Raw genomic sequence first — 19,725 nt, forward strand, 5'->3', positions numbered from 1 at the left:
TTACCTGCCAAGGGGTAGGAAGGGCCCCTGTCATTCTACTTCTTGTATTTTCCTGTGAGTCTCCCGTGGAGGATATGGAGGAGAATAATATCCCACATAAAATGAGACACTTCCTTTGGCTTTGCTGTCTTTCAGCTGAGCCTGCTGCTTTTGTCATCCCTCTACTCCATACTTGCTGCTTTTGCTGTTTCTCTCCTCGGATGCTGTCCCTGTTCTCCTTGCCTTGGCTTCCTGCTAATCTCTGCTCTGTCTGTAGGCTCCTGCCTGATCTACCACTAGTGATCCAGCCTCAATTTCTTCTACCCCTTTAAGTGTGAGAACCTTGCCTTCTCTACTGTTGCTGTTTGGAGTCTTCTTTTAAAAAACTTTATTTTAAAATTTTGATTACAGTTTCATTTTTGTTTTCTTAACAAGTCTACTGTTTAATCTCTCAGGATTAAAAAACAATGATTAATCTTCTAAAGAACTGAACAACAAAGGAATGTCAAGGGAAGGGCACAACTGCCCCATTCTCTGGGGGTATAGTAGCTACTCCAGTTTAACACCTAGCTTCAAAACAAAATGAATTTTTATATTTTCTAAATGAAATAATGTACAACCACCATCTTCATCTGAGCTTATTATAACTTTCAAACACAAAGCTTCATTTTAAGCTTGGTAAAAATCTTTTAACAGGAATGATGGCTGACCTTAATATGTAGTGTGTATCTTACAGAAAATGTTTTTTAACAATCATAACACAGTAATAATGCCATTAATGAAGTCCTCAATTTAGAATCTGGAACATTCTTCCATCGGGGGGGGAGGGGGAAATTCAGTCCAATGAGTCTGTCTCAAGATCTTCATCTCTTGTTTGCTCCACTTGTATTCTCTTTTCAGTAACTGGATTAATGCTTTGAGCCCAAAATGAGATATATTTTTTATTACTGTAGATTACATGTTGTTTGGTGCTCAGTTTCCATTTGTTCCTCTTGCTTGCGTTTTCTATCTGCTGCTTCTTTCTCATGTTGGCCTTTCAGCATATTCCTTCTATGAGCAGTCTGAAAGTTTCTTCCACCTTTTCTCTTCTTTTCACCTTCTTGATCATCTCCTTCCTCTTCAGAATCAGAGGTTGATGTAAGCCCTGTTTTAGCTAAATTTTTCCTTTTTGATTCAACTTCTTTTTTCCCCTCTTTTTTATCTGGCTCTTTTCTTGGCTTATCTTCTTCCTTCTGGCCCTCTTCATCCTTTTTAAGCTGCTTTTTAGGTTGTTTTTCCTCTCGCCCTTTTTTCTTACTTTTGTCTTCTTCAGTTACCATGTCACTCTCCGAAGGACAGGGCTGTTTTACCATTTTGGGTCTGCGTCTTGGTTTTGGAATCTTGACTTCTGTAGCTGCAGGTCGTCCTCTTTTAGGACTCACTTTTAGATTAACAGATGCTGTTGCTGTAGTCACTACTCCTGCCTCCTCGGTTTCTACTTGTTTTTCTGCCTTTCTCTTTCTCCCTCTTCTGGCAGCTTTTGAAGTGGTTATGTCAACTGCTTTAGTCACATCCTCGTTGCTGGCTTTTTCTTCATGGTCAGTATCTTCCTTTGAAACACTAGTTTCTTTTTCTTCAACTTCAACATCAGATGATGCATTTGATTGTTTAGTTGATGCCTGTTGACTTGAAAATTTCACTTTCGGATTGTTATCTATCTCCCATAAACCTTCATTAAAGCCTTTTCGTTTATTTGGTTTGCCGTACTTTTCCTTATTTTCTGAGTAAGGAAATATGTCCTTTGGGCCTAAAAAAGCAGTCTCATGAGTTCCAAAAAAGAAAATGGGTAGTTTGTTTGTGGGTGGTTTTACAGCTCCATCAGGAACTTCATCTATTCGAGCTGGCCAATGAGGATAACCTTTCATCTTGGCGAAGATGAGGTCCCCAGGTTTGAAATCGCGAGTCATGTTTCGGGGGCGAGGCCGGGGGTCCGAGCACAGGGAGGAGGTGTGGCGGTGCGGACTGCGAGGGGATGCGGGAGGGCGGACGGCAGCCGAGGCTCACGCGGCGGCGGGAGGGGGAGGATGCCTCGGGGTGTCCCGACGCGCCTGCCGGGGCCGCGGGCGCTGAGGCTGCGGTGGCGGGCCGGCCGCCTCTGCCCGCGTCCACGCAAGCCACCTGCGCCACCAGCTGCCGCAGAGGCGTCTCAACGGCTCCGAATAGCAACCGCCGCCGTCGCTGCGCTGCTCCCGCGTGGCTCCTGGAGTCTTCTTTACTCCTGTATCCAGTGCTCACATTTTTGGTCTTTAGGGAAAAACTTTTCCTATCTCAAGCCCAGGTTGTACAGAGAGTGTCCCATGGCAATGCCACTTGGACCCCTAGTGGTACACGATGCTGATGAGTCCCAGAAAAGTGGGAATAGTACTGTGCATCCTCAGGAGAGTACATTTCCATCCAGGATCAGGGGACCAGGAGATTGTTAGTGGAACACCTGTTTGTGGCCCCTTTCCCTACTTCAGTCTCAAAGCATCATTTGGGATGTGCCCCAGACTCTCCTCTTTTCTCAGTGTTCATCTAGCAGCCTGCCTGTGCTTTCTGGCTGTGATCATCTCCAGTTCTTCTCTATGTACTTTGGGGCGTATCTTGTAACCAGCTTTCATTATGGTGAGGCAAACTACTTGATTTATCATGGAGATAGAAAGCAGAAGAGTGGTTCCCAGGAGCTGGGGGTTGGGTAAGAAGAGAATGGGAGGTTATGGTTTGATAGGGATAGAATTTCAGTATGGGATGATGACGGAGTTGTACCGATGGATAGTGATGATGACTGCATAACAATGTGATTGTACTTAGGGCACTGAACTGTACACCTAAAAATGGTGAAAATGATAAATATTATGTAGGTTTTACCACAATAAAAAAAAGTGAAAAAAGAAACCTACCTGGTTTATAGAGAAGTGAGAATTGCAGAAATGTCTTAGGAAAAACCAGCAGTGCTTGCTCATAGCTGTGGCTTTGTCCACGGCCATCAGGCAGAATTTCTGTGACTCATGGAGAGGGCAGTCCTAAAGAGAATGCTTCTGAGAAGAGTTGGTATCTTCCAGTTAAAATTAAGAGTAATTTGTATTGAAATTAAAGGGTTTTATCTTTTTTGTCAATGCTCTTTAGAACAATTACTACATTTCTTGGTCATATACCAGTATTATTCGTCATTCTGATGAGGAATAAATGCCAATTTCTATCCATGACTACTGATGAAAATTAGCGTTTTAAAAGAAACCATCTTCATTTCAGCAGCATGAAATATTTACTAAAAGGAAATTGACTTAAAAAACACAATTTTTAGAAAATTGACGGTTAAATACAGAGACAAAAGAGCTCATGCTTTTAATCAAGTGCTGATAGTCTAAGCTTGATCATGCTTTTAGCACAGGCAGATTCATGACCTGGGGGTACATTAGGATGTCAAGCATAGAAGTCCAAGCTAGTAAGAGGTTATATGCTACAAGAGAGTATGTGTCTTTAGTCATGGACCAAGGTTCAAGGCAGACAGAAGAGAAAAAAAAAATAGGGAAGAGTTTGAACCAGGAGTCCACTTTCTGTTCTGACTTTAAGTAGCCTTGTGGCTTGGAACTGTTTCTCAGGAGAGATATTTCTAGGGTTAATGTTGGCCATAACCATAACTATATGTCTCACGTGTGTTTAAAAACAAGTCTACACCCAGACTCCACGTCATTTCCTCATATATCCTGTCTCTTACCGAACTATTGGTGCTATGAGAAAAATATTGCCCATGTAATTCCCTTCATGCTCATGGAAGCCTGGCCGTCCTCTGGCCTTACCTGTATAGACACAGAGAGCATGTGCCCAGGACTGCTCTAAGCCAGGCCGTAAGTGTAAGGGTCAAGGCCTTGTCCTCCAGGTGTCCAGCTATGCCTGAGGAAGAACAGGAGATTGAGTCTGTGTAATTCTGGGGTCCAGAGCAGTAACAGACTTACCAGTAAATGCACCATACCCTATGCAGGCAGACAGATATCAAGTAGAAGGGAGAGGTAGGGCCACCCTGAGCTGTCTGGTTGAGTAACTCACTTCTCCACTGAATGGAGCAGGAAGAGGTGGGAGAAGTGACCAGGAGCATTTAGGGAAAAGTCACTCTTCAGGGGAGCCAGGAATGGGAAGAAGCATTCCCACCCTAACATTACACGTTGCTTGGAGAGATTTTTTTCTAAATGTTGGTTCATAAAGGTGGTTGTCAGAAACCTTTTGATCTTGTTCCACAGGGTAGATGATAGGTTTAAAGACTAATTGGATCAAAGCAAGACCAGATCTAACCTGGGAAACTCTAACAGAGTTTGGAAAGGGGTCCTGTGGGAGGTGTGAATTCTTAGGCCAATGCAGCAGTGCTCGGCTTAAAAAGAATTTTAAGCAACACTACTTGAAAGCGCTCCTACGGATTCAAGTGCACCTAATTTTCAAAAGAGCCAGGTGGGGAGGAATTTCTCCCCCCATTTTAGAGGTGAGAAATGGCTTCTAAAGAGAAGAGGTTGCAGGCAGCCCAGAGTCTTATAGAAAGTAATAGAGCTGGACACCAGGCCTCCGAGGTACCCACTCCCATCTCCCTCCACTGCTGGCTGGACCTGGGCTCCCATTTCCCGCAGACACACCAAGGAAGGTTGCTGACCTCTTGGGCCTGTGTCTGGTCCCCACATGTTCTTAAGATTTGTTTCATGGTGTTTTCAGGTAAAAAGTCCCCATTGTCTAAAACCCTGCACATCAGATTTTCTATTATTTCTCAAGAATACTAGCACATCTGAGTGTTTTCATTTACTTTGCACAGGCCAGAATCCCATGATACAGAAAACACTGTAGATTTTGCAAGCACTTCTAATGAAGCTACATTAGAAGTGGTAAAATATTTTCTTACATGGATTTTTTTTTTTTCCAATTAAATAATTTCTGTAGAGAATGAAAAGAGAATGGGAACCCAGTTGCAAACCTGAGGATAGTTCCTGAGCCTTCCTGTTATGCAGACAGCAGGGGCCCGGGTGCAACAGGATTGGGAGGTCAGGGATTATGGACACAAGAACCAAAACCCAGTTCTTATGTTTGCAGCTCCAATCACTACGTAGCCTGAGCAGCCCCTGCTCCATCTGGTTAAGGCAGAGGGGTGATGGCAGTGTGAAGAGGCGCTGGTCACACTTTACAGATAGAAGGTGCAACAGAAAGTGTTCTCTCAATGCTAATTTTAGGCCAGCTGCTTCGTTAACATAGGCAGAATCACCTGGGCAGCCTTCTGAGGAAAGGATCTGAGGGCCTGTATGGTCGGACCATTCAAGATGACTATTTTCTATACATCCCCTGCTTGCCCAGTGCCTGCTTCACCTACACCCTACTCAGAGGACTGACCTTCCTACATACTTGCCCCAGGTGCTAGCTAATGATCATTCGCAATAGCTTATCAAAGGGGCGGTGAGAGGCACGCCCCTCTGCTGGTTTCCCTGGTAACTGATGAGCCAACCTGACGTCAATTCTCCCTATAACTGGTAACCACCCCCCCCACCACCACCACTCTGGCCCCTGGAGCCAAGCCTGACGCCGTGCCCTGCTCTTGGCCACAAGCGGTGGGGAGTCACTCCAGGACCTTGCTTCAGACATGTAAGCTCCCCCTATCCATTAGACCATTGATGTCTCTGTTGCTGACTCTGGGCTCTTTCTTCAGTCTTGAAGCTGGGCAGGGACAGGCCTTGTAGGCCTGCGGGGTGCAGCCCAACAGGGCAAGAGACACGGTCCTATTAAATATGCTTCTCCTTTTACGTCACTTGCAAGGAAAATGCAGTTATGCCATTTGCCAATTACCATGACTTAATTCATTTTACCAGTCCATGGGCTTCTTAGAGTTAAGGTCGTAGCGTGCTCTGTTTACTTGGCTCAGTACCTTAATAATGTTATGGCTCCTGCGGGCCCAAGTTAATGCTCCTTAGTCCTTGCAATTTGCACTAGGAGCCAGTATTTTTCCACGAGCTTAGAGAACCTCACGTCTGCTGCAAGAACGAAAATCAAGAATGGCCCTAAAACATAGCCTCCAGCTGGAGAGCACCCATTGGCTTGTGGCCACTAATAGGAATTATTACAATGGCTTTAGCTCTAGACAGACACTGCTGTGAATTCAAGGCCACTTGGCAAGTTCATGGGAACCACAGAATGTGAGAGCCACTCCCAGGCCCTTTATGATAGATGAGGAAGACCATAGAGGGGCAGTGACTTACCCAAGGTCACAAAATATAAATGGTGGCAAAGCTGGTCCAAGAGCCCTTGGAACATGCCAGGTCTTTACTGGGGCCTCCATGTACAGTTGAGCAAGTTGTGCCCTCTGCAACATGGGGGCCATATGCAGAAGCCGTGGCCTTCTCTTCTTCTGGTGAAGGCTTTTGACCACCAAGTGACCAATGCCCAAGTGACCTGGGTTTTACCTTTGTGTAAGAGAAGTGGTTATAAGAGGACCTGGCTCACTCCTGTTTTATGGGATGCCTTCTCTGAACCCCACATTGGGTTACATATCCCTCACTTCTTGGTTTCAGTAGCACTTTGTGAATTGTAAATAGCATTACTAAAAGGACTAGTGGCTCCTTGAGGGCAGGGTCTAGTCTTATTTATTTGGTACCCCTGGTTTGGTCCTTAGCAAATATCAGGTGTTCCACAGACGCTGCTTCTCTTGTTCTCAGTAATTCAGCTCAATAAGCACCAGTTGGGGCCTAACGGTTGCTTGTTACCAGCCCATTTCATAAAGCTGTGGGAAGCCTCGCTATTCACTAACCATGGTGACCACTTCTTGGCAGTAAGAAGTCTAGATATGGAGTGGCTGAATCCTGAGACACCTCATGAAAATAACCAAAAAACAGTAACTTACGTTTATTGACTGCCAGTACCTTTCTAAGCACTCAGTACAACTCCAAGAGGTAAATAGTATTAATGTCCCAACGTTACTATGAGAAAACAGGATGCTGAGAGATTTATCTCATGTTGCACAACTGATGTGGGCTGCAAGACCTTGACTGTGTGTTTCTAGAACTTGTGTTTCTAACTACTGTGCTTTGGTGCCTACAGTGTAACTAGAGCAAGGTCTCTGCAAGATCACATCTCCCAAACAACTTAGTTCAATCATTTAAACACCAAAGCATCTAATTGTAGCCTAACGTTTATTACGTGCTTCTTATCCAAGATAAGGGTCACCCTCTGGGCTATTGAGGTGTGTGTGGGGCTAAGTTCCCCTTCACTGGATAACTCCAGAGTTCTGTGATTTTTTAATGCAAAAATTTTATTATTGTTATTATTACCTTTTAAAATTGCAAAGTAATACATATTCATTGTTTTAAGTTTAAAAAAATACAGAAAATAATGTATTCAGTGAAGCCCTCATGGTCACATGGAAGGGATTGTTGATGTAGGAATTCTGACATAGATAGTTCTGGATGATCTTTAAGGTTTATTCTAATACAGTGTTTCCACATTGATTCAGTTTCCTGAAACACCTAACATCTCATCATCAGAGCTGTCTGGTCTTGGCTGTTTCCTCTATCTAATTATATTACCACTTTCCCTACAAGGTACCATGTGATATCTTCAAGTTCTCCATAACCTGATTGTCTAACTAAATTTCCCAGTGTTGTCTTTTTTAGGCCCCCAAGACACAATTGTTTTAGGATCAGGAAAACATCTTGTGTTCTGAACTCATATATATAATGTTTACTTGCTCTTGTTTAGCCAGTGTTCTCTATAGACCATCGGCATCAGATAAATCTGAGATCTGAGTTGCTTGTTAAAAATAGAGATTAAGGGACTCTTACCCAAGACATATTAAATAAGAATGTCTTAAGACTGAAGTCAGAAATCAACATTTTTCCCTAACCAAAACATGTTTTGTTTTTTGTTTTGTGTTAAGAAATTGTCAAACATATTCAAAAGTAGAGAGAATAATATAATAAGCCCCATGTACTCATTATTCAGTTTCAACAAGTGTTAACCCATGGTCAATCTTGTTTCATCTATAATTTGAAGCAAATTCCAGGCATGATATCATTTGAATGTTTCCATATCTATACAACATAACCACAATACAATTATCATATCTAAAAGTAAATAATAATCTCTAACAGCATTACATTTCTGGTCCAGATTTTCCTTGTCTCATAAATTTTCTTAATTGTGTAGTGTTTTAGATGCCGAATCATGTCATTGGTTATATTTCTTCCTTTTCTATGATAAGTGGGATGTTGGGAGCCAATTCTGTAGCCACCTCTGGCAACTTTACAAAGCCTCATGTTTGCATTTTGGCTATTTACCTTCCCCCTGACTTCATCTTCATTTTAATTTTATTTTTCTTTGTCCCTGATTTCCTTGGAAAGCTTCTCCTACTGTGCTGCATTATATGTTAAAGCTGCCTCAAATCCTTTTGCAAAAAGATAAGTCATATGTTAGTGAACATATCAGTGATCTTGAGCCACTGGCCTTACTTCATTTTGCACCATTCTTTTAAACCAGTTCCTATCATCCCAGCTTCTGACAATGAGTTCCCTCTCCCTTTGTATGTCCCATCCACCTCACTGTCAATGCTCAGCACCACTTTTCCAGCTCTGATCTTTTTTGCTTCCCTCCTCAATTGTGATTCCAGGTTTACTTTGGCTGCCCTGGAAACACCTTGATTAATTCTGAGCATCCACACTGCTCCGCTCTTCCGTCACCATGAGTTTCCTGTGGCCATGAAAGGACCTGACACAGACACCAAATCTTTAGGTTCCAACATAATCCCTTTGAAAATTCCAGTCTTCTGGGACATCACAGGCTTGGAAGAGCAGTTGAAGGGGGAGAGCTCAGGACAGGCAGGCTGGGGTGGGAATCAAAAATGTCTTCTATTTTCCTGTTTTGCCCTGAGCTATATTGTTGCTGTAAGAAGTAGAAGTGGGGCAGGACTGACATCCAGGGGACTAGGACAGTGGTTCCCAATTTTTGCTTCCTTATTTATCCAGGACAAAGTTCTCACAACTCTGAAGCAATTGACAAAATAAGGACAGTATAATGGTTTTATTCATAAAGCTCAATATAGTATTTTAAGGGAATGTCATTTGGTGTTAAAACAACCTTTCTTATATGAAATGAGCATAGTAGTAAAGAGTTATATGTTTTAAAGTCGGTATTAGCTCAGTAAAAAGTTGATAGCCTGTGTCAGTCTGTTGATATTTTGTTCATAAATCTAATAAAAGTCTGCACAAAGATGAGCAGACAAGAGTGGATGTCTTTTATGGGTTTGACTTGGAAGGAAAACTGTGCTGGGGAACTGAGATTATCATTATTATAATGACTATCATGATTTTTATTCCTTTTGTTCCTCACAAACAAGGAGCAGTATTAAATAAGGACTGTTTTCAGAAATGTTTGGGGATTACAGACCCAGGTTCACCTGAATGTGCTAAAGCACATATACTTCATGTACTACAGCAGCTTCAAAAATGTTTTTCATTTTTTTCTCAGTAATACTAGCTCATTGTAAAAAGTTAACACAGAAGTGAAAGTCCCTTCTATTTTCATCCCAGCAGAAATGGTTTGCTCTATCTCCACATGGTTTTTAATGTAAAAATAATTTTAGCATAAAACAGCAATATATAGAGTACAGTCTATAAAAATATTGAATAACTGTGCTGTACATCTGAAACTAATATATTTTAAATCAACTATATTTCAATTTTTTAAACGTATCTATATATATATATTGATAATATCTATCAACTATAGACAATTTCTCTTGTTCCCTCATTTTGGATGGCAAACTGTAACCTATTCTTCAGCTTCTTTCCTCTTTCTACCTCTTAATTTTTGACATCATTTTTATTAATTTTATACTGTCAAAGTTGAAAACATTTCCACTCTGTTCTACAACTATACTTAAGTCCTCCATGCTTCATCTATTGCTTGATTCTAAGAGTTGAGAATCAATAAATGGTGTCTGTGTTATTATGAACATAAAATTTTATTTAGTGCAGAATCAAGAGGTATACTTTGTCGAGGTATATGTGAAAAATAATACTATGATTATTTTTCCTTTTCTTTAAAAAATTTCCTCCTGGAATTCCTAATTTCTCTCTTTTTTTTTTACGCTATTTTAAGACAATTGATGATGTTATTAAAAACTAAACCCTCCATCTTGTCATTTATATCTTTTCAAATCCTTTTTATCTGAGGAGGACTCCTTTCTAGAACGCAGTCTTCCTGTTCTAGGCTGCATGGCTCCTCTCCAGGCCTGCCGCTCAGCGCTCTTGCTGGGACTTCCTTCACTGGTCTTCTGAGAGGAGTGCAATTTTCCCTGTACACTATGTCTTCTATCTCATTTTATTTTATTTTATTTTTAATTTTTGAATTTTCTTTTATTTTTTATACAGCAGGTTCTTATTAGTCATCCATTTTATACACATCAGTGTATACATGTAAACCCCAATCTCCCAATTCATCACACCACCATCCCCACCCCACCGCTTTCCCCTCTTTGTGTCCATACATTTGTTCTCTGCATCTGTATCTCTATTTTTGCCTTGCAAACCGGTTCACCTGTACCATTTTTCTAGATTCCACATATATGCATTAATATATGATATTTGTTTTTCTCTTTCTGACTTACTTCACTCTGTATGACAGTCTCTAGATCCATCCACGTCTCAACAAATGACCCAATTTCGTTCCTTTTGATGGCTGAGTAATATTCCATTGTATATATGTACCACAACTGCTTTATCCATTCGTCTGTCTATGGGCATTTAGGTTGCTTCCATGACCTGGCTATTGTAAATAGTGCTTCAGTGAACATTGGGGTGCATGCGTCTTTTTGAATTACGGTTTTCTCTGGGTATATGCCCAGTAGTGGGATTGCTGGATCATATGGTAATTCTATTTTTAGTTTTTTAAGGAACCTCCATACTGTTCTCTGTAGTGGCTGTATCAATTTACATTCCCACCAACAGTGCAAGAGGGTTCCCTTTTCTCCACACCCTCTCCAGCATTTGTTGTTTGTAGATTTTCTGATGATGCCCATTCTAACTGGTGTGAGGTGATAGCTCACTGTAGTTTTGATTTGCATTTCTCTAATAATTAGTGATGTTGAGCAGCTTTTCATGTGCTTCTTGGCCATCTGTATGTCTTCTTTGGAGAAATGTCTATTTAGGTCTTCTGCCCATTTTTGGATTGGGTTGTTTGTTTCTTTAATATTGAGCTGCATGAGCTATTTATATATTTTGGAGATTAATCCTTTGCCCATTGATTCATTTGCAAATATTTTCTCCCATTCTGAGGGTTGTCTTTTCGTCTTGTTTATGGTTTCCTTTGCTGTGCAAAAGCTTTGAAGTTTCATTAGGTCCCATTTGTTTATTTTTGTTTTTATTTCCATTACTCTAGGAAGTGGATCAACAAAGATCTTGCTGTGATTTATGTCAAAGAGTGTTCTGCCTATGTTTTCCTCTAAGAGTTTTATAGTGTCTGGTCTTACATTTTGGTCTCGAACCCATTTTGAGTTTATTTTTGTGTATGGTGTTAGGGAGTGTTCTAATTTCATTCTTTTACATGTAGCTGTCCAGTTTTCCCAGCACCACTTACTGAAGAGACTGTCTTTTCTCCATTGTATATCCTTGCTTCCTTTGTCATAGATTAGTTGACCATAGGTGCGTGGGTTTATCTCTGGGCTTTCTATCTTGTTCCATTGATCTGTGTTTCTGTTTTTGTGCCAGTACCATATTGTCTTGATTACTGTAGCTTTGTAGTAGTCTGAAGTCAGGGAGTCTGATTCCTCCCGCTCCGTTTTTTTCCCTCAAGACTGCTTTGGCTATTCGGGGTATTTTGTGTCTCCATACAAATTTTAAGATTTTTTGTTCTAATTCTGTAAAAAATGCCATTGGTAATTTGATAGGGATTGCATTGAATCTGTAGATTGCTTTGGGTAGTATAGTCATTTTCACAATATTGATTCTTCCAATCCAAGAACATGGTATATCTCTCCATCTGTTGGTATCATCTTTAATTTCTTTCATCAGTGTCTTATAGTTATCTGCATACAGGTCTTTTGTCTCCCTAGGTAGGTTTATTCCTAGGTATCTTATTCCTTTTGTTGCAATGGTAAATGGGAGTGTTTCCTTAATTTCTCTTTCAGATTTTTCATCATTAGTGTATAGGAATGCAAGAGATTTCTGTGCATTAATCTTGTATCCTGCAACTTTACCGAATTCATTGATTAGCTCTAGTAGTTTTCTGGTGGCATTTTTAGGATTCTCTGTGTATAGTATCATGTTATCTGCAAACAGTGACAGTTTTACATCTTCTTTTCCAATTTGTATTCCTTTTATTTCTTTTTCTTCCCTGATTGCCGTGGCTAGGACTTCCAATACTATGTTGAATAATAGTGGTGAGAGTGGACATCCTTGTCTTGTTCCTGATCTTAGAGGAAATGCTTTCAGTTTTTCACCATTGAGAATGATGTTTGCTGTGGGTTTGTCGTATATGGCCTTTATTATGTTGAGGTAGGTTCCTTCTATGCCCACTTTCTGGAGAGTTTTTATCATAAATGGGTGTTGAATTTTGTCAAAAGCTTTTTCTGCATCTATTGAGATGATCATATGGTTTTTATTCTTCAATTTGTTAATATGGTGTATCACATTGATTGATTTGCATATATTGAAGAATCCTTGCATCCTTGGGATAAATCCCTCTTGATCGTGGTGTATGATCCTTTTAATGTGTTGTTGGATTCTGTTTGCTAGTATATTGTTGAGCATATTTGCATCTGTATTCATCAGTGGTATTGGTCTGTAATTTTCTTTTTTTGTAGTGTCTCTGTCTGGTTTTGGTATCAGGGTAATAGTGGCCTCGTTGGATGAGTATGGGAGTGTTCCTTCCTCTGCAATTTTTTGGAAGAGTTTGAGAAGGATGGGTGCTAGCTCTTCTGTAAATGTTTGATAGGATTCACCTGTGAAGCCATCTGGTCCTGGACTTTTGTTTGTTGGAAGATTTTTTTCATCACAGTTTCAGTTTCATTACTTGTCATTGGTCTGTTCATATTTTCTATTTCTTCCTAGTTCAGTCTTGGAAGGTTATACCTTTCTAAGATTTTGTCCATTTCTTCCAGGTTGTCCATTTTATTGGCATAGAGTTGCTTGTAGTAGTCTCTTAGGATGCTTTGTGTTTCTGCAGTGTCCATTGTAACTTCTCCTCTTTCATTTCTAATTTTATTCATTTGAGTCCTCTCCCTCTTTTTCTTGATGAGTCTGGTTAAAGGTTTATCGATTTTATCTTCTCAAAGAACCAGCTTTTAGTTTTCTTGATCTTTGCTATTGTTTTCTTTGTTTCTATTTCATTTATTTCTGCTCTCATCTTTATGATTTCTTTCCTTCTACTAACTTTGGATTTTGTTTGTTCTTCTTTCTCTAGTTCCTTTAGGTGTAAGGCTTGATTGTTTATTTGAGATTTTTCTTGTTTCTTGAGGTAGGATTGTATTGCTATAAACTTCCATCTTATAACTGCTTTTGCTTCATCCCATAGGTTTTGGCTCACTATGTTTTCGTTGTCATTCGTCTCTAAGTAGTTTTTGATTTCCTCTTTGATTTCTTCAGTGATCTCTTGGTTATTAAGTAACGTATTGTTTAGCCTCCATGTGTTTGTGTTTTTTACGTTTTTTTTCCCTATAATTGATTTCTAATCTCATAGTGTTGTGGTCGGAAAATATGCTTGGTATGATTTCAGTTTTCTTAAATTTACCAAGGCTTGATTTGTGACCCAATATGTGATCTGTCCTGGAGAATGTTCTGTGTGCAGTTGAGAAGAAAGTGTAATCTGCTGTTTTTGGATGGAATATCCTATAAATAACAATTAAATCTATCTGGTCTGTTGTGTCATTTAAAGCTTATGTCTCCTTATTAATTTTCTGCCTGGATGATCTGTCCATTGGTGTAAGTGAGATGTTAAAGTCCCCCACTATTATTGTGTTACTGTCGATTTCCTCTTTATAGCTGTTAGCAGTTGCCTTATGTATTGAGGTGCTCCTATGTTGGGTGCATATATTTATAATTGTTATATGTTCTTCTTGGATTGATCCCTTGATCATTATGTAGTGTCCTTCCTTGTCTCTTGTAACATTCTTTATTTTAAAGTCCATTTTATCTGCTATGAGTATTGCTACTCCAGCTTTATTTTGATTTCCATTTGCATGGAATCTTTTTCCATCCCCTCACTTTCAGTCTGTATTTGTCCCTAGGTCTGAAGTGGGTCTCTTGTAGACAGCATACCTATGGGTCTTGTTTTTGTATCCATTCAGCAAGCCTGTGTCTTTTGGTTGGAGCATTTAATCCATTCACGTTTAAGGTAATTATAGATATGTATGTTCCTATGACCATTTTCTTAATTCTTATGGGTTTGTTTTTGTAGGTTCTTTTCTTCTCTTGTGTTTCCCACTTAGGGAAGTTCCTTTAGCATTTGTTGTAAAGCTGGTTTGATGGAGCGCAATTCTCTTAGCTTTTGCTTGTCTGTAAAGCTTTTGATTTCTTTGTCGAATCTGAATGAGATCCTTGCTGGGTGGATTAATCTTGGTTGTAGGTTCTTCCCTTTCATCACTTTAAATATATCGTGCCACTCCTTTCTGGCTTGTAGAGTTTCTGCTGTTAACCTTATGGGAGTTCCCTTGTATGTTACTTGTCATTTTTCCCTTGTTGCTTTCAATAATTTTTCTTTGTCTTTAATTTTTGTCAAGTTGATTACTATGTGTCTCGGTGTGTTTCTCCTTGGGTTTATCCTGCCTGGGACTCTCTGTGCTTCCTGGACTTGGGTGGCTATTTCCTTTCCCATGTTAGGGACGTTTCCGACTATAATCTCTTCAAATATTTTCTCGGGTACTTTCTCTCTCTCTTCTCCTTCTGGGACCCCTATAATGCGAATGTTGTTGTGTTTAATGTTGTCCCAGAGGTCTCTTAGGCTGTCTTCATTTGTTTTCATTCTTTTTTCTTTATTCTGTTCCGTGGCAGTGAATTCCACCATTCTGTCTTCCAGGTCACATATCCATTTTTCTGCCTCAGTTATTCTGCTGTTGTTTCCTTCTAGTGTATTTTTCTTTTCAGTTATTGTATTGTTCATCTCTGTTTGTTTGTTCTTTAATTCTTCTAGGTCTTCATTAAACATTTCTTGCAACTTCGTGATCTTTGCCTCCATTCTTTTTCCGAGGTCCTGGATCATCTTCACTATCATTATTTTGAATTCTTTTTCTGGAAGGTTGCCGATCTCCGCTTCATTTAGTTTTTTTTCTGGGGTTTTATCTTGTTTCTTCATCTGGTACATAGTCCTCTGCCTTTTCATTTTGTCTGTCTTTCTGCGAATGTGGTTTTCATTCCACAGGCTGCAGAATTGTAGTTCTTCTTGCTTCTGCTGTCTACCCTGTGGTGGATGAGGCTATCTAAGAGGCTTTTGCAAGCTTCCTGATGGGAGTTACTGGTGTTGGGTAGAGCTGGGTGTTGCTGTGGTGGGCAGAGCTCAGTAAAACTTTAATCTGCTTGTCTGCTAATGGGTGAGGCTGGGTTCCCTCCCTCGTGGTTGTTTGGCCTAAGGTGACCCAACACTGGAGGCTTCCTGAGCTCCTTGGCTCTTTGGTGGGGCTAATGGCAGACTCTGGGAGGGCTTACACCAAAGAGTACTTCCCAGAACTTCTGCTTCCAGTGTCCTTGTCCCCACGGTGAGCCACAGCCACCCCCCACCTCTGCAGGAGACCCTCCAACACTAGCAGGTAGGTCTGGTTCAGTCTCCTATGGGGTCACTGCTCCTTCCCCTGGGTCCCGATGCGTACACTACTTTGTGTGTGCCCTCCAAGAGTGGAGTCTCTGTTTCCCCCAGTCCTGTTGAAGTCCTGCAATCAAATCCCACTAGGCTTCAAAGTCTGATTCTCTAGGAATTCCTCTTCCCGTTGCTGGACCCCCAGGTTGGGAAGCCTGACGTGGGGCTCAGAACCTTCGCTCCAGTGGGTGGCCTTCTGTGGTATAAGTGTTCTCCAGTTTGTGAGTCACCCATCCAGCAGTTATGGGATTTGATTTTAACGTGATTGTGCCCCTGCTACTGTCTCACTGTGGCTTCTTCTTTGTCTTTGGATGTGAGGTATCTTTTTTGGTGAGTTCCAGTGTCTTCCTGTCGATGATTGTTCAGCACTTATTTGTGATTCCAGTGCTCTCGCAGGAGGGAGTGTTCTATCTCATTTTAATCTCATACATTCATCCTCAAATAACTTCCTGTGATAGGTGCCTGGAAAGTAATCTTTCTGACTTCTTGTAAGTCTGAAAATGACTTTTTTGGCCCTGGCCCTCACACTTGATTGATAGTGTGTTTGGGTATTGAATTCTAACTTGATCATAATTTTTCCTCAGACATTTGCAGGCATTATTCCATTATCTATTTTTTAAGTCCAATGCCGATATGGTTCCAGTGTCTTTGAGGTCTCTTAAGCTTTTGTGATTTTTCTCTGATTTTTATGTTTGGATATTTCACAATAATGGGCCTAAGGTAGGGTTATTTTACTATAGGTGCTCGGTGGACCCCTATCAATTTGTCCTTCAATTCTAGGGAATTTTTTTTTTTAATTAATTTTGTAAGTGAAATAGGGAGCATTTTCTTTTTTCTTTTTTTTTTAAATTAATTAATTTATTTATTTTATTTATGGCTGTGTTGGGTCTTTGTTTCTGTGTGAGGGCTTTCTCTAGTTGTGGCAAGCGGGGGCCACTCTTCATCGCGGTGTGCGGGCCTCTCACTATCGCAGCCTCTCTTGTTGCGGAGCACAGGCTCCAGATGCACAGGCTCAGTAATTGTGGCTCACGGGCCCAGTTGCTCCGCAGCATGTGGTATCTTCCCAGACCAGGGCTCGAATCCGTGTCCCCTGCATTGGCAGGCAGATTCTCAACCACTGCACCACCAGGGAAGCCCCTAGGGAATTTTTTTTAATTGATGATTTTTACCTTCACTTTCTGTGTCCTAACCTTCTGGAAAACTTAGATATTAGACTTCCTGGGTACATATTGTATATCTCATATTTGTTTTGCCTAAGTTTCCTGAATCTTTGGTTCTTATTCAGGTACATGTTCCCTGAATTTACCTTCTTTTGAATTTTTCATTTGTTTTAGCAATCATGCTATTTTGTCCCTACGAAGTTTGTCTTATTTTATTCTCCATTCCATTTACTAGTAGTCCACCCTTATTTTATGGAAATACATTGTGGAAATTTCCTGTGAATGAAATGTTTTAAAAGTTCCTGTTTCCTTCCTGAGTTCTCTCTGTTTCCTCTGGGGACATTCTTTTTTGCTTCTATATGTGAATGTTGCTGTAAGATTTCTCTATATGGCTGGTGATTCTTTGCAATTTAGTCATATTTAATAATGAGGCAGTAGGAAAGCTGACCATAAGGCTATGTATCTATGAGGGAGTGTTTACTTAAAGGGGATTATAAGGGATTCCATTTTTTTTCAAGAATATGGAGGTTCTACTCTTGGGCAATAGTTCTAATACTAGTCGCCTTGGTTTCTCCCTAGCCAGACTAGACAGTATTTGGTGAAGATTTTCAGTCACTGCCCTCGTTTTCAGCTCAACATCTTAGTCTTAGCTGCCACGACATTGGAAATATCTGTGTCCTGAGCCTGTATGAGTTTAGTGGGCCAGGTTGCCTGCCTCTCACGTGTATCTCCCTCTGCATTTTTGGGTGGGGGGCGGCCTGTGGCATCCTCTCCCACAGCTCCATCCACATACTGTCTTTCAGAAAAAAAAATTTAAAACCTTGTTTGCTGATCATCCCATGCTATTTTCTTTGTGATTGTTTATACTTTTTATTTATTTCATATTATTTAATGGGGGCAGGGTGTCAGAAAAGAGAGGATATATATGCATAAATATATATGCATATGCACCATTATGAATCAGTCTCCCTTAAATATTTTATATACATATTTGCACCTATATTTCCGTATCAACATCGAGTTGAAGTATCTGTCATCTCTCCCTGCTAACAGTAGGCCATTTAATTTGTTTTTACTTCCTTCCTTTTTCCATCTCCCACGTTTTGTTGAAATTGTTGGAATTTATGTGTATAGTTACCATTCCTTTGCTCTTTTAAGTGTTTCTTTCCTTAACAGTTCCATTAAACGTCATAACCTCAAAACCAGCAATTATTCAGATTTAATACACTTTTTACTATATTCTTTGCTTATCACTAATTCTTGTGATACATAGTATATAAGTATGTATCTTATCTAGAAAGCCCTTCCCTTCTTGGGTTCTCTATCCTGACATAAATTTTTATTTATTTGGAGAATTTCCATAGCTTGTATTGCTGGAAAGGGTAGGCGAATGGTATATTTTCTGAGTCACTGATGGCTGAAAATGCCTTTCCTTTCTTCTTGTGATAATGTGGCTGGCTGTGGAATTCTAGGGCTACAGTCTCTTTTTCTTAGTTAGACCAGATGAGATCTCAGGCGTGTCGGATTCTGGGTACTGCTGCAACCATGCTTCTCCCTCTTAGCCACTGTTTTAAACATCTCACTGAGTATAGGAATTACTTTGTCTCTCGCATTAATTTGTTAGGTCAAGTGCCATTTATTCTGATGACTCAGCTTGATTGGTTAGCCTCTTTCAAGTTGCTGATTTGGCCCATTTGTCCTATGATTTTGTTGTTGTTGTTGTCATCAGTTTCTATACTCCTCCTGTTGCTTCACAGTTCAGTGGGGCAACTACTGTTCCTCTGTCCGTATGCAGTGTAGGTGCTCAAGCTTTGTGCTCCTTGGGCAGTAATATTTGTCATTCCAGAACAAGTCTTCAGGCTTGCAGGGATCCCTTGGAATCATAGGTGTCCAGCTGGGTGTCTGCTGGGTCTAGGGGTGTCATGGTGTCTTGTGTCTGGTGTCCAGGGATAGTGCTACAGTACATCATGTCCTGTGGTGAGGGCTAGTAGCCAGCAGAAAAGGGTTCTGACGATCAGGCACCCCACTCCACATCTTCCCTGGAGGGATGTTCTCCATGGCAGCTCTGGGTACAGTTTCATGCACTGTCACCCGCAACCAGCAACACCTCTGGGGATCTGGATCACAACTGGGTTACCATTTGCCTCCTTTCATCCCCGAATCACCAGCTGGTTATTCTCTTGCCTCTTTGACAGAAGGACCAATTATACTTTTCTATTCTGCAGAAAAATATCTTTAGAATAATAACATTTTGATGTCACTATGTGCTGTTTTTTTTTCAATTTTTATTGTAAAATATACATAAACGCCAAAGAATATACACACACACACACACATATATATATATATATAGAATACATGTAGTTTAAAGATCAATAATAAAACAATCGCACATGTACCTACCACCTAACTTAAGCAAGAACTCCTTTTCTAAATAAAGCTATTTTGTGATTCTAAGTGGATTCTCCCACTCCCTTTCCTGAGGCTGTGGGTCTGAGGTGGGTAGTATGTGTGGCCTTAGTGACTCTGAAGCCACTTTCTAGTACTTCTTTCTGAAAAAAGAGAAAAGTACAAATAGAGTGTGTAGAGGGCACCCTGAGCTGTTTGCAAGCAGAAGTTCCGACGATTACACTTAGTGGTTGGTGTGGCTGTGTGGGTCGCTGTTGGTTTCTCCTGGCAGGTGCTCCCTGGCCACCTGCTCACCTACATGGCCCCTTTGTGTGAATGAGGAAAAGGCCCTCTTGCTATTTGCCAGACATTTTCTGTA

The 19,725-nt window shown here is 40.6% G+C and overlaps 1 protein-coding gene and 1 pseudogene across 4 annotated transcripts in view; one reads left to right on the forward strand and one right to left on the reverse strand.

Moving 5' to 3' along the window:
* LOC309667659 (synaptotagmin-9) overlaps positions 1–19,725 on the forward strand; it is a 232,073-nt gene that overhangs the window by 35,809 nt on the left and 176,539 nt on the right. The window lies entirely within an intron of this gene.
* LOC309667675 (PC4 and SFRS1-interacting protein pseudogene) lies at positions 802–2,215 on the reverse strand (annotated as a pseudogene). The gene has a single exon. The product of its transcript is annotated as a PC4 and SFRS1-interacting protein pseudogene (transcript).

This window comes from Balaenoptera physalus (assembly GCF_965194825.1).
Source record: "Balaenoptera physalus genome assembly, chromosome: 10".
NCBI classification, from domain to species: Eukaryota; Metazoa; Chordata; class Mammalia; order Artiodactyla; family Balaenopteridae; genus Balaenoptera; species Balaenoptera physalus.